Here is a 13,905-nt window from a genome sequence, read left to right on the forward strand (position 1 = left end):
AACAGTTTTTTGTAAGTTTAAAAGTGTGTAGATAACTGTTCTGGGCAGGTACACTGCTGTAGAAGTGTGTGTACTGTGGTAAACATCTTATCACTGCACTCATGGGATGGAGTCATCATTGAACACAGGACAACTGCACATAATGCCAATTACCCTACCCCATAGACATTGTTGACAGTCCGATCAGGACCTATGTGTATAAGTGGCTGTCTCAGAAACAGGTTGCATGTGAACTAAGGGTCTGTCACCATCTCATCCTTACAGGCCAACTCCCATCAGAAGGCAAAGCTGTGGAGGACCATTGCCCGTCGTTGCCTCAAAGGGTGGCAGGACCTTCGAGGCTGGACCAAAAAGATCACTGAAGTCCAGCTGGGCCTTTCACTTCTAGGCAAGAGTGGCGGGCGCCAAACCCTGACCACCCCACATGCTCCGCATCCTATCGGTGGTCTTCCCTGACCTGGATGGGAAGTTGAAAGCCACACAGCAGCAAGGAGGGGGTGAGTATGTGCTTTGTTGCACAGCTTTCTTTAAACATGTATGTTGTAGTATCTTAGCCTGCTGGCCCTTTTACAGGTCTGAAGTCAGACAAAACCACTATTCAGTTTTAAAAGATGAATATTCACAAGGATTACTAGTTGCTAGGTTATGCCCCTTTCATCAGGGACATGAGAGGAAGTTATGTTCAGGGTAGTGACAGTAGTGCCATGCTCATGTGATCAGCACAAATTACAACAAAACGTGCATGGAGATAACCTTCATGAGTAACGCGATTGCTTGACATGTGTCAGCACATTGACTAATGTATGACCTGCTCTCAGTGTGGTTTCAACAAATCTGTGAAGTATGTTGTTATTGGAGCACTCAAGTGTCCTTGGCAGCAGGTGACATCAATGTTGAGACCATGGTGAGATTTGCTTGGTCAGTATGCCAATGTTAGGTCTCAGCCATGGTGCTCAGTGTAATCAAATGTACCCAAACGGGCCAGTGGCATGGTGCTCCACCTGAAGCATTGTGAAGATGCAGTCATCGGACTTGGAAGTGTGTTGACCATTGTTCACTTCTGAAAATGGTGAGCTGTTTACAATGTGCACAACATTCTGATTCATCATCATCATGACACTGTGCATAGATGACACAAGACAGTGTTCCACGTGCCTCTCACTCTAGCTATGCTTACTACCTTGGTGTCTCCACAATAAGAGTCAAATGTGTGACATGACAGTAGAGAACCTAAGTTACAGGACAACTGAGCACAATTACTGTGTCTATGTGATATGACTCCTACAATGACTATGTCAGCTTAAAGTTTGACAAGGAAGTCATTTGACCTGTAACATTACAGCCAATGGTTCCCAATTTGATTACTAGGGATTGCAGAATGGATACCATGTCTCAATTCAATTGCGTGAATCCTATTTCCATTGTGAGCTTTAAACTCCCTTGCAGGAGATGAGATAGGTATGTCAGGACACGAGACCGTCAGTGGCAAAAGACAATACATCATCTGCTACATAATGAAGTAGTTGACATTGTGGTTGTGGCATTTGATGTTGATACACCCAATGTTGCAGATAACATCTTGTGTAAGGGAGCAATGGTTAACTGGCAGTCTAGCAAGTGCCATGTATGTAAATGTATCAAGAGGTAATGAGGGGAGAGAATGTGGCCTAACAGCTAGGGCAGTCGACCTCGGAGCTGGGGAACCGGGTTCGAGTCTCGGCAGGGATGCTCAACATTCTGTGATTCTGGGCAAATCACTTAATCTCCCCGTGACTAACAAATTAAATGAATGCGTCTGTATGTAATGTAACTGGTGCTTATGTAAAGTGCTCTAATACCTCTGGGTCTAGTTAGTGCTATATAAAACTCCCCCCCAAAAAATAGCACTAGTCAAAACAATGTATTTGATTGATCCATGAAGATTTGTGATGATACCCATGTGTCAAGTACATACAGATGACTTATGTGATTCTTTTTCCTTCTTGTTCACAGCATCAGCCCCGGCTAGTAGAGGAGGAAGTGCCACACAGGAAGGGGTTGCAGTTAACCAGTGTGGGCCCAGTGCTGTGTCTGAGGAGGAGGGACCAAGTGGCACGGAGGGTGAGGGGAGCACACTAAGGGCATGTCAGACATAACATCTGCAGAATCTGAAGCCGACTTCAACTACAGTGATTACTCCCTTGTGTTGGTGGATGAGCCAGGTACTGAATCCTCTACATTGGAGTCCACCACTACAACTACCTTCTCCTATCTTTCAGCTGCTCCAGGGTCCAGTGTCCGTGGCCACTCTCGTGGAAGGGGAGGCGTCTTCTTCACGCAGGCACCTCACCCCCTGCCCTGGTCTTCTCTGCTGCACTGAGTGTGGAGGCCATTGACATCCTGAGGCTGATCTCTGTGGGGCAGACAGCAGTGCTGAATGTCCTCCAGGTGCATACCAATCATTTAACACAAATGGTATAATTCCTGGAGGGCATTCACTTGGACATGTCTGCCCTACACAGATCCAATCAGGCTGCCTCCACGCTGATGGCAGTATTGTCCCAGCTCCAGCTGTCCCTCACCCCTCCTGCTTCTTCCACATCCACAGTCCTAACTACCCTCCCTGACCCAAGCACACGCAAACATATGCATGCACCTCCATGTTCACAAATTAATGGTACTATACTTGTATGTGACTTGATAGTGGTGGACCCATGTATGTGTCTTATTTAGATCTAGTAGACTAGTGGCAATGACAACCTTGCCACAGTTGGCATGCCACTGTAGGCAAATCCCCTTTATGGCTGTGTACTCATCTGCTACATTTCCTGTGCCCATGGTGAGTGTAATGTGAGCAGTATTCTCACAGTCTTCCAAGCCTGTTGCCCCCAAGAACTCCACTTTCTGTAGATATTCCTGTTCATCAAGGTGTCTGTGACCTTAATAGTCCAGTGCATTCTAATTTATATGTCAGTCATGCCATCTAGCTTTTGTTTGGGTACGTCATGTGGATGGTGTGTTTTGTCTGTTCAACCTTGGGTTTCATAGTTACAACCTCACATCAGTCGCAATTGAGAATTTGATTTGTGTGTAGGTTTTAATTTGTGCATTACTGACAATGGGGTCCTTTTGAGCTATGTGTAATGCTGTTCGAGATCACACAGAGGTGAACTAGGAGTGATGTTATGTCTGTTGGATTGCCCTGTGCTACATGTGGTAAGCCAAGTGGACTGTGATTGCACAAAAGTGTTGTAGGCCCGTCTGCTGTGCAGATGCCAGTGTCACATCCATGCTCTTAGTTGCCACACAGAGGAGGAGGTGGATTTTGGAATATGAGGCCTAGCTGCAGATGTGTTTTGCAAGGTTAATGTTGCATGTGCTAAGCTAGCTTAAACAAGGGTAGAGGTGAGAGAGACTAGTGTTTCCAATTTTGAAATGGAGTGGATGGGAGCAGGACAAATTTAGAGATTGTCAGAGAGTGTAAGGTAGGAGTTAAGTTCATAGGCAGTTCTTGTGTAGGAGACGTAAAGTATCCACATTGTTCCAATGTGAGTGGTTTTGAATGTGGGGGTGTGAATCAGAGTGTGCAAGCTTGTAAGACTAGTTAAATCCTGTGCAAGGTATGTTAGGAATATGTAGATATGATAGGGGGAGAGATGACTGTACCAGGGTAGTTCCAATGAGTGAGGATAGTTGTTAATGTGCATAAGTCAATGGGGGTGTGGAGCATGGCAGTCATATGTGGTTGTGACAGGGCCACAGTGAGACAATATTTTCAGTTTCTATTTTTGGTCAATTCTGGTGGTGTTTTTTCAGTGTTTTCCAGTGATTTCAATACCTCAAAAAAACAGTGCTTTTCAGTGGTTACTCATTTTCGCGCCATAAAAAACAACTGAAACAGTGTTTTACCTGTGTTTATGGAACGCTTTGCTTTTATTATTGCTTGCTTTCTTCATTGATACATGGTATATAGACAGTGTACGTACAGTGTATATGAGGTCCAAATACATTCTTACAAGTCGAACTTATTGTAGTACACCATACAATACTTCTTCCATGAGTCTTTGGTCATTCGTGCTCTCTCTTTCCTTCCCATGTAAACTTTTATTTGTGAAAAGGCCCTCACAACATTGGCACTTGAGACTGGCAACGCCAAAACAGCCAGTACACAATTTGCCAACTCTGGCCACTGACATAGCTTTCCATGCCAATACTGGTGCACCAGAAGGTTGACATTCTCTGGGACAAGTTCTGCAACATATGCGTTGAACTGGGTGCATATGCCCTCAGAGTTATTGAAGTGGTCAAAAATGAAGCAGTACTTTTCAAAGTCCTGAAAAATTTCCCTTTACGGAAGGGATCTAGAACTTGTGCAGAGTACCTCTGGGAGGGTTGGTGAAGGGACATTCCTATACATCATTGCAAGCCATTTCTCATGCATTGTAAAACAACATTTCCTGAATTGCTCCTCAACATTTCTTTGCGTGGCAAGCTTTCTAACATGGGACTCACATGGTATCATTCTTTGAGACTGTCCTTGCATACTAACTGTAACTTGTATTGGAGATTTCCTTGAAGTGCATTTTTATGTAAAGTGTTAAGAAAGTAGCACATAGGCGTCAGTCTTGGGGTGGTTATCTAATTTTATCTCGGGACCTGGAAATGCCTGATACTCGCTGTGGTAACTGACATTTGATTTTGCCAATGCTTTATTACCAAAATTATTCTTTGACTGTAATGCTAAATACTCGGCTATTATAACACATTTTGCAAAAATCATGAATGCTCTTTAATGTCTAGCACAGTCTCTACTGTTGGGCCTTGTATTATAGTGGGTTATGAAGGCAATAATGTGCATTTCTGTAACCATGGTAGGCATATTACATTTAGAAATGTGTTACCACCCAGTGATGGCATTTACGGTTTACACTCCTAAACATACAACTGCACTTATGTAGCTTAATGTTGGGAAGGGGATGGTTTTGGGAACTGGAAAACACCAACTCAATGCCTCATCAGGGGTGGTAGGCGCTATATAAATACAATATACTGGCCTCTTGGGATATTAGATTTTGTATACTAACGGCATCTAGGCAGAGGCGCAACTAGAGCCACATTTCGGAGGGAGAGGGGGGGGTATGGAGGGGGACTGACTCTTCCAGCAATATGCAGAGTGGAGATGCAGGGGCTCTAAGAGGGGGTGAAAAACAACAAAGGCTCGTTAGCAAGTGAATGGTCTTTTAAAGACGTGTGAAGTGCTCAGGTGTGGCTGCAAGAAAACGGACGCCAGCCCACAGCAGCTCAAAAACTGTCTGTGTGTGTGTGTGTGTGTGTGTGTGTGTTCGCCCAGGAAGCTGTCTCAGCCCGGGCGTCACACACAACGGGGGAGCTGAAGCCCTGTGACTCCAATGGGCTTTGCGTGCCTGCTTCTACTGATGCATAGCTTGGATGCCCGTACGTTTCCATAATAATCGGAACACGAAGACAGCGCCCCCAAACCCACAGTCTCTTGGCACAAGGCATTCTCCTTAAACCCGACACATTTTAATCCTAGAATTGTGGTTGCGATTTGTTTTTCTATGAGTTCATTCAAGAAAGGTCCAGTTGTGCCAGTATCATTTGATGATAATTTGATGCCAAGTCTATCAAATGTGTTTTACAATCCTTAGCCATCCGAAAGACATTCCTTAACTTTTCCTTGATGAGGTTTTCTACAGGCCCCGCCTTGAGTACAGAGAATCTGTCTTTCTCCTTCTTTAAAGCGTTCCCTCTCAGGGACCCTACAGAAAGAAACTCAGCATTGTGTGATATTTTTGTTTTAAACTCCCACAAACTTCACCTGTCAATTTGTGCGGAGAATGAAATGCCGGATTTTTAGTCTGCTCGGGATGGGTTAAAACCGCGTTGTACCCTTTTCCAGCAGTGAGAATACAGCTATTTCTAAATGGGGCATGTCAGCCCCCTGCAGTCCCACATAGGCCAGGGGGTATCATGGCGCCCCTTTGTTCAGCTTCTGGGGCCTGGTGCAGCCTGGTACCTGCCATTTTGCACATCTCCATCAAGCCCTTAAAGATCAGGCTCTTTTCTCTCTCATTAGATCTGAGTCTAAAACCCCACAGAGAAGCTGCTTCCCTGCTTGTGATGCAGACTCCCTGGGCAGTGGAAAGAGCCCACGGAGCCACTGCAGAGATACAAGGGAAACATTGAAATATTCATTTAACATTGGGGCTGCCTTCTGGAATAAATAATGCCTCGGTGTGGTAATACAGCGAGTGGCTGCATCCCGAAGAGCAAACACCCTACGGATCACCAGAGCAAAGTTAACGCCGCACCAACATCAGCAAATAATGCTGCACTCCCAGTTTTGCCATTTATTTTCTTTGGTTTTTATATACCGAAAACGCAGAACTCTGACATTCACACTGGTGCAAGCGAGGCACACGCACATTTAGCGTCAGCCGTGTTGTACAGTGTGCACTGTTTACCTTAGTGTTGCGGCTGCCTGGTGTGGGTGGTGGGGCGGCTATAGATAGCCGTGTTGTACATTGTGCGCTGTTTACCCAAGTCGTGCTGGCTGCCTGGTGTGGGTGGGTGATGAGGGCGGCTGTGTATGCCTGTGACAGCCGTGTTGTACAGTGTGCGCTGTTTAATCGGGCTAGCTGCGTGGTGTGGATGGAGGTGGGGTGGCTGTGTGTGCCCGTGACGGTGCGGGCACTGTGCTACTCAATGCGCATTGTTTACCTAGGGCATGCTGGCTTCAGGGAGCTACTCGAGTGATGTAGATGCTGAAGGTGAGATCGGGCCGCCTTAGGTGCCACTCACAAACGCTCTTCTCTCTCCTGAAATCTAACAGGAAAGACGTGTAATCCACCGGACACTAAAAACGTGGCCACCACTAGCGAACCAAACATTGAAAACAGGGCCCATATTTGAAAAATGAGGAATATGTGAATTGGTAGAGACCTGCTGTGCAAGGTGTGTGAGACGTGTTTGTGCATGCTGCTGCAGATAGTATTCGTGGTAATATGAGGGTAATAAACAATAAAGAAAATAGGCCCACCTGAACTTAAACAGGCCCACAATCTGGTAAAACCCGGCCAAACAGAGTGGTTAGCCCAGCCCTTCGGGCGCTGCCAGATTGCGCGGGCATGGCACGCTGAATGTAAGCGAAGCACGTCCTCGTGCTTGCACTAGGAGCCCCAAAGGCCAGTTCCCCCTGCCCGCCTGCATGAGACAAAAGGCCGGCCAAGGCCAGGTCTGTGAGCTGTAAGCCGCACGCAGACTCTCGACAGTCCACGATTTACTCACGCGCCTATTTATACCCGCATATAGGTAGGATTATGTATGTTTGTGTCACATATTGATCTATCGATTTACTTATCGATCTATCAGCTCTTCCTTCACTCTGACTGTATTTCTATCCCCTCGGCCCCCATGCCAATTACCACATCCGGTGAGTTGCAGGAGAATGCTGTGTGCATCTGCCGTCTACACAGTGGCTGTAACGTGCGTGCGTGCTTTGTGTGCGTGCTAAGCTAGCCCTGTAAACTGCTGCTGGAGCTCACACGCTATGATTACAATTGCGGTTTCTTCGGTGAGGGCTTGTTAATTAACTGATAGGTCTCCATTAATTTGTCCCCGGGGGCGCTGGTGGTCAATCGCGCCAGAGTCAGGGTCACTCGTCTGTTTTATAGACAAAAGTAAAGGCGAGAACCTGTGTACCTTCTGCACACTGCACGGAAGAGGCTTTGTTGTTCATTCTCGGAGACGCTTTTAAATACTTTCTCACGTCAATCTTTTCTTCCACTCATACACCTGTTTTTATTTTTGCACACGTGTTGGAGTAAGCATAATTCCATCTATATTTCGAACAGGAACTGCATTGTTGGATATAGCTACGCTTTAAGAAATGTATCTGAATTTGGAAACCAGACCCATAGAGTTCTGCACAATTGTAAATGAACTTCTAAAATGAAGTCGGCTGAGGAGTTACCATGTCTTTTCTCCTACAGTGTGTCGGTGTACCGCCTAGAGACAAAGGCGCAGGTGCACAAGGCTCCCCAATTATAACCTGAGCCGGGCCTGGCTCCTGCTCAGGGCGCACAACGAGGCCGTTTGTCGATGCAATTTCCATATATTTTGCATAGATCGCGTCCAGTGCAGTTCTGTTTTGTACTGCTTTGGCTCCCTCAAGTGGCCAAGTTGTGCAAATGTGAAAACTCAGTGATACTCGGTTTAAACCGAGTCATCTTATATTCGTCCGGTAGGGTATTTTCGAGCACAATCGGTTTAAACCGAATTCCGGACAGCCTAGGTATACACCAGGTGTATAACTTAGGGTGCTGTATGGTGAAATGTGAGGCGTTGTCCAGATGATGTTTAAAATGACAATTTGTAGAACTTAAGCAGAGTAGGGTGGGTGTATGTTGACATGCGAATGACTGAGGACATATTCACTGAGCGATGTCGGTGTCTTGTTGAGAGATGTGGTGATGTGTTAAGTGTGCATGTGAAAGTGAGCTGTGATGATGCATGTTGTGATATGAGTGCAGTCCAAGACATTACTGAGGGTGCAACTGGTCATGAGAGTGGTCCATTTGACAGGTTAATTTTGATGTCTGATGAGATGATGAGTACAGTACATTGCGTACATGTCATGTATGTGAGAGGTGTTGTGTACATAGTGATGAAGAGTGGTGCTGTGAATGTAGGTGTGGATGTAAAAAGGGCAGCACCAGTGTGAGATTGTAAGAATCAGGTTGGAGGAGTTTGAGTACAGGGCTGGAGTTTGTGGGGCAGACATACTTTTCTTGCTAGCTGCACCAGAGGGGGCTTATGACGTGCTTGTGTGTGTATGATAGTTTTGAGAGATGAACATGTACTTTGAGGTGGGTTTGAGAGGTGTCATACCTGCACAGGTGGAGTTCATGCAGGCCATGAGGTAATGTTGAAATGTACATATGTGTAGATTATGTGTATGTAAGTAGACAACACAGTTGCCAGAGGAAATATGAAGATGTAGCATGTGTTTGCTGCAGCTTGCTGTCTGTCAATGAATGTTCATGACTGATTGTTTTAATGGGCGCTTTGAGTTCCTTGGCATTTGCAAAACCTATTGATATCCCAGGACAAGTTGTCTTCACCAAGCCTTGCCTTGTCTGAGTTGTGCGTGGGCATAACTGGCGAGATACCCTTTGTAGGTAGTAGTTGTCACGGACTGGTCATTCTTGCCCTTGTATACTGCCCTGGTGGTGATTGCTTATATTGAAATGTCATGATGCCGGAACTTTGGATGGTATTCCATTGCTTATAGGGCTATAGCCCCCTCAAGTGAAAAGTCGAGGATGTGTGTTGTGCCACCTGGTGTCAGATTACTTCAGAAACGCATACCCACACTTCCTTGTAGACTACACATGCAGGGGTATTAATGGCATTCTGACTTTGAATGTCCAAGGTATTAAGACAAAAACCAAAGGAAATGATGGACGGAGTGTTGAACATTGAAAGCACTCACCCCCAGTCAACTGATCTGGGTTTAATCCATCACCGTTCTTTAGCCCACTCTGCCACCCCAGTTCAGACATGGCCATATGCAAATCAATCTGACCCTGTGCCTCATGGGAACAGTCCAGCCCGAAATGCTGGCATTTCGGACTGGACTGTGCCCATGAGGCACAGGGGCAGACTGATTAGGAGCTAGATGCTGAAATGCTGTGAATGACATTCTCTGAAGATGACCCTGTACACATTTAGATTAGGTGTTGTGTGCAGCACCCCCAGTCCACACATGGTGACTGATCCTACATTGTTGTTGGCCCATGCTTCTTTCAAAATCCAGATGGATTTCATCGACAAATATTTCAATGATGGGGCGTGGCTTCACCGCTGAACGGAATGGACGCAACACAGAACAGCTCAGATACACCCAGACCTCTACCGCAAAATTCACTACACAGATCCGCCTCAAAACTCAACAAGATCAACATAAGAGCCAATGACACTAGCGATCCAAAAATGGGATCAAATGATTCTGAGGTGGTGGAGATAAGAAGCGCTGTGTGTTGCAGCCTACTGGAGGTTAGAAGCCAGGGACTTGCATGAGAGTGGGGCCGACTGCAGCGTCGAATTGGAGCCGGCTCTCTGGAAACTCGGGTTTGGAGGCTGCAACCGATGGAGAAGTGAATCGGCAGGTCTTGAACGATCGTGGTTCCAAGACAAAGAAGGAAGCAATTCTATTTAAAACCAAGGGAAGCACCTTGCGAGAGCCCAGAAGGCACATGGTTGCGATCCCCGGCCCCAACAGTAATTGAAGGGCACTGCCATGTGTGCCGTAGGAATGCCAGGAATAACTTTGGCGAAACAAGCACCATTAATTGATTGCGGAGACAGAGAGGCTGCCGCAAGGGAGTACACAGGGTGCACTCGCCCTACATGACACAGTAGAGAGACGGGTGCATCAGTAACGGCCCAGACAGTTGGTTGGAATAGCGTCAGAAAGGAATAGAGCAATGACTGGTGCAATCTGGATAGACAAAATTGCTGCCAAGAATACAAAGGTCATAAAGCCATGGTGAGCCTGCAGTAGCAGTGGTGAAGGTGGTGAGTCCCACAGTGGTAGCCATAGCCATAAGGTGCGTCATGAAGGGGAAGTAAATGCACTATAGGTCACATTGAAAGAGTGCAAGAGCACTTGGGATATCTGGGAGTGGCCCAGGGCCTGTTGATGCGCGGAGGGTTGGCGGCGGTGAGCCCAGAATCACAATAGCAGTGCTGAGCCAGTGGTGATACAGAGGCGGCACAATAAACAACTGGTTTAGCAATTTGGACCCGAATAGCGGCCAGCACAGCGATTACCAGACAACAACAGACCTGAGAAGACGATCCTGAAAACCCAATAAAAAAAAAAACACCACTAGCCTTTGCAGAAAACACAGGCGGACCAGGAGACGCGATATAAACTAGGATCTGGCCAAAAGGAAGAAGCCAGTATTGGGTGCAGTGCTGAGTGCTGGTTGAGATGTCAGGAACTAGGGGCCCTACGGGATCGTTGCAGACAAAGCGGGATACATTTACAACTTAAAAACCAGCTGACCGTGAAAACACCACCAAAGGTAACGGGACAACGGGACCAGAGCGAGAAGAGCAAGACCTGACACTGAAAGACATCATGGATGCCATTTTGGGCGTGCGCACCTCACTAGTGCAAAGAATGGACTCAATCATGATGGAGGTCACTCTGATCAGAGCAGACCTACAAAACATGGGAGAGAAAGTCAAAAACATGGAACTTGTCACTATGGACCTTACTAGAGACTCCAAGCAAATGCAACAAGATATTAAATAACTGCAAGCATTTTGGAAGCTGGTGGAGGATAAACTGGACGATTATGAAGGAAGAGCGCAAAGAAACAAGAATCAAATTATTGGAATACCTGAGAGATCGGAGGGCACTGCAGGAGATCTATTGGTGGTAGACCTAATAGTCAAGCACCTACAACCTAAGGGCCTCTTCAACTTCTTTACAGTCGAAAGGGCGCACAGAGTTGCTGGTGGAAGGCCGAAACCAGTAAAGCCCTGCGTCCAATGCTGGCAAAGCTCCTGAACTTAAGATACAGGGATATCATACTTCATGCCGCCCGAGCGGCGATTATACTTAAGTATGAAAGCAATGAGATATCCTTCTTCTTCACAGACTTTATGATAAACGTACAGAGACAGCAAAGATCCTTGCTGGACATCAAGAAGCAACTCAGAGAAAAGGGTCTTAAACATGCGATGCTGTTCCCCACCAGGCTCTGAGTCGAGGCAGAGGGAAAAGCCTGGTTCTTCGACAACCAAGACACAGCAGCAGATTGGATGGAGGGATGGAGACCGGATAGCATAATGCCAGAAAAGGACTGGAACTAGTTCAGACAGGACGGACAGTTCTATCCGAGTGATCAACACATTATTTGGTGAATGAGAGCAAAGGAACAATGCAGCTACCCCGATGCCTAGAGGAGACAGCGCCGCTGTCAGACAATACTACCAAAGATCACGCTACGTGTCATTCTAATGTTTTTGAACTTCCTTGATGATTCTTCTGTAATGAATACATAAAAGGGTAGACGTCGGGTAGTGAACACCCCTCATTGTATTCTACCATTAGTCTACTTTTCGGGGCGACGGGCACTCTGCATAGTTGGGGTTATGGGCAGTTCTATGCCCAGATTGCAGGGGAGCAGGGACGAGGGTTGTTGGGATTGGATTATTTTGGTTCATGTGTTAATTGACAGTGTGACGACATGCAATACAGACAGTGGGAGGGAATCAGATGGCACCCATCATAAAGATGGGAACACCGTTCGAGAAAAGTCTTAAACCACTGTCCTGGAATGTTAATGGTCTAGGGGATACATTAAAGCGAAGTATCGTATTACAGTTTGAGAGGCAAACACCAGAGGTGGTACTGCTCCAAGAAACACACCTCATCGGCAACACCTTTAAGGCTTTGACCAGGGGGGGTACCGTCTGGTAGTACATTCGGGTTCACTACGGGCTCCAGGGGCGTGGGCATTATGATAAGGCGCTCCTTCCCTATGTCAATTGAACATACATGGAGAGATATGATGGGCAGATATGCGGCCGTATCGGGGCAGTGGAAGGGAACAGCACTCACAATAGTAACAATATATGTTCCAGTGGGGCTGTAAGTACAAACATTTAGAGACCTAGATAATATCATGCTAACATGCCCAGTGGTGTGCCTGTTGGCAGGTGGAGACTTCAATTCAGACGTGTCGGGGAAAATTGACTGTCACCCCCCGCCAGAACATAGGCCCCTCACAAAGATGGCTCCCTGACTTCCTAGATGCAATGGTACAGGTCGATGCATGCCGGGTGCATCACCCAGTGAGACTCAATTCACCTTTCACTCAGGGGCGCATAAAAGCCTATCTCGAATTGATTATCTCCTCACCCCGGTGGCTCAGATGGAAAATATAAAGGAAATTCGACACTTAGCTCGGGTATCTCGGACCATTCACCATTATGGGCCAGAGTGACACTAGACGAGAAACGAGTAGGTAGAACAGCACCGATTAACCCATTTTACCTCCACAATCCAATAGTCAAAAAGAAAAATTTCCACAGAAATTGATCACTATTTTCAGGAGAATAAGGAATCGGTAACCTAGATGAAGACACTCGGGGAGGCCTTTAAAACAGTCGTGAGGGGACAGGCAATTTCCCAGATTGACTGGGTGCGCAAAGAAAAGAGTAAAGAGCTAGTCAGGCTAGAGGGAGAGATTCTACATCTGGAGGAGGAAACAGCGGAAACAGGTGAGACAGAAAGACTCGACACACTGAAACTCAAGAGAGAGGAATATAAAGCTAAAGCCACGGAAATGGCCAAAACCCTAAGTAGGGATAAAGCAGGTAGATTGTATGAATTTTGTGATAAAGCTGGGAAACTTCTGGCCTGGCTCGATAAAAAAGAGCTTGCAAACCGTCTTGTCACTGGACTAATTGCGGATACGGGAGGGATGTTACTAGACCCGCAGGAGATAGTGAACGAATTTGGTAATTATTATCGCAGACCATATCAATCTCACACCAAGGAGAGGACACTAAACCTCTGCTCTCAGACATGACATTCCCAAGTTCCCAACACTATCAGCAGTAGTCATAACTCTGTTGGACAGTGACATAACTAACGATAAGGTTGCACAAGCCTTAAGAAGCCTACGATCAAGAAAGGCAATGGGCCCAAATGGCCTCCAAATTAAGTTGTATAAACTGAAACCTGACAAAATTGCTCCATATCTGAAAGATATGTTTGAGGAAAGATGTGACGTGAGTAGACTTCCCCAGGATCAGAAGGTGGCCACATTGATAACCATACACAAAGTAGGCAAGCCCAAAAATAAGTGTTCCTCATTTAAACCT

General features: G+C 46.3%; 1 long non-coding RNA gene across 1 annotated transcript in view; it reads left to right on the plus strand.

Moving 5' to 3' along the window:
• Positions 1 to 310: 310 nt before the first annotated feature.
• LOC146821162 (uncharacterized) overlaps positions 311 to 13,905 on the plus strand; it is a 96,745-nt gene continuing 83,150 nt past the window's right edge. The window contains exons 1-2 of the long non-coding RNA XR_014962668.1: positions 311 to 497; positions 1,993 to 2,201. This is a non-coding gene — a long non-coding RNA (uncharacterized LOC146821162). The remainder of the gene's footprint in view (positions 498 to 1,992; positions 2,202 to 13,905) is intronic.

Source organism: Triturus cristatus, chromosome 6 (genome assembly GCF_964204655.1).
Source record: "Triturus cristatus chromosome 6, aTriCri1.1, whole genome shotgun sequence".
Classification (NCBI taxonomy): Eukaryota; Metazoa; Chordata; class Amphibia; order Caudata; family Salamandridae; genus Triturus; species Triturus cristatus.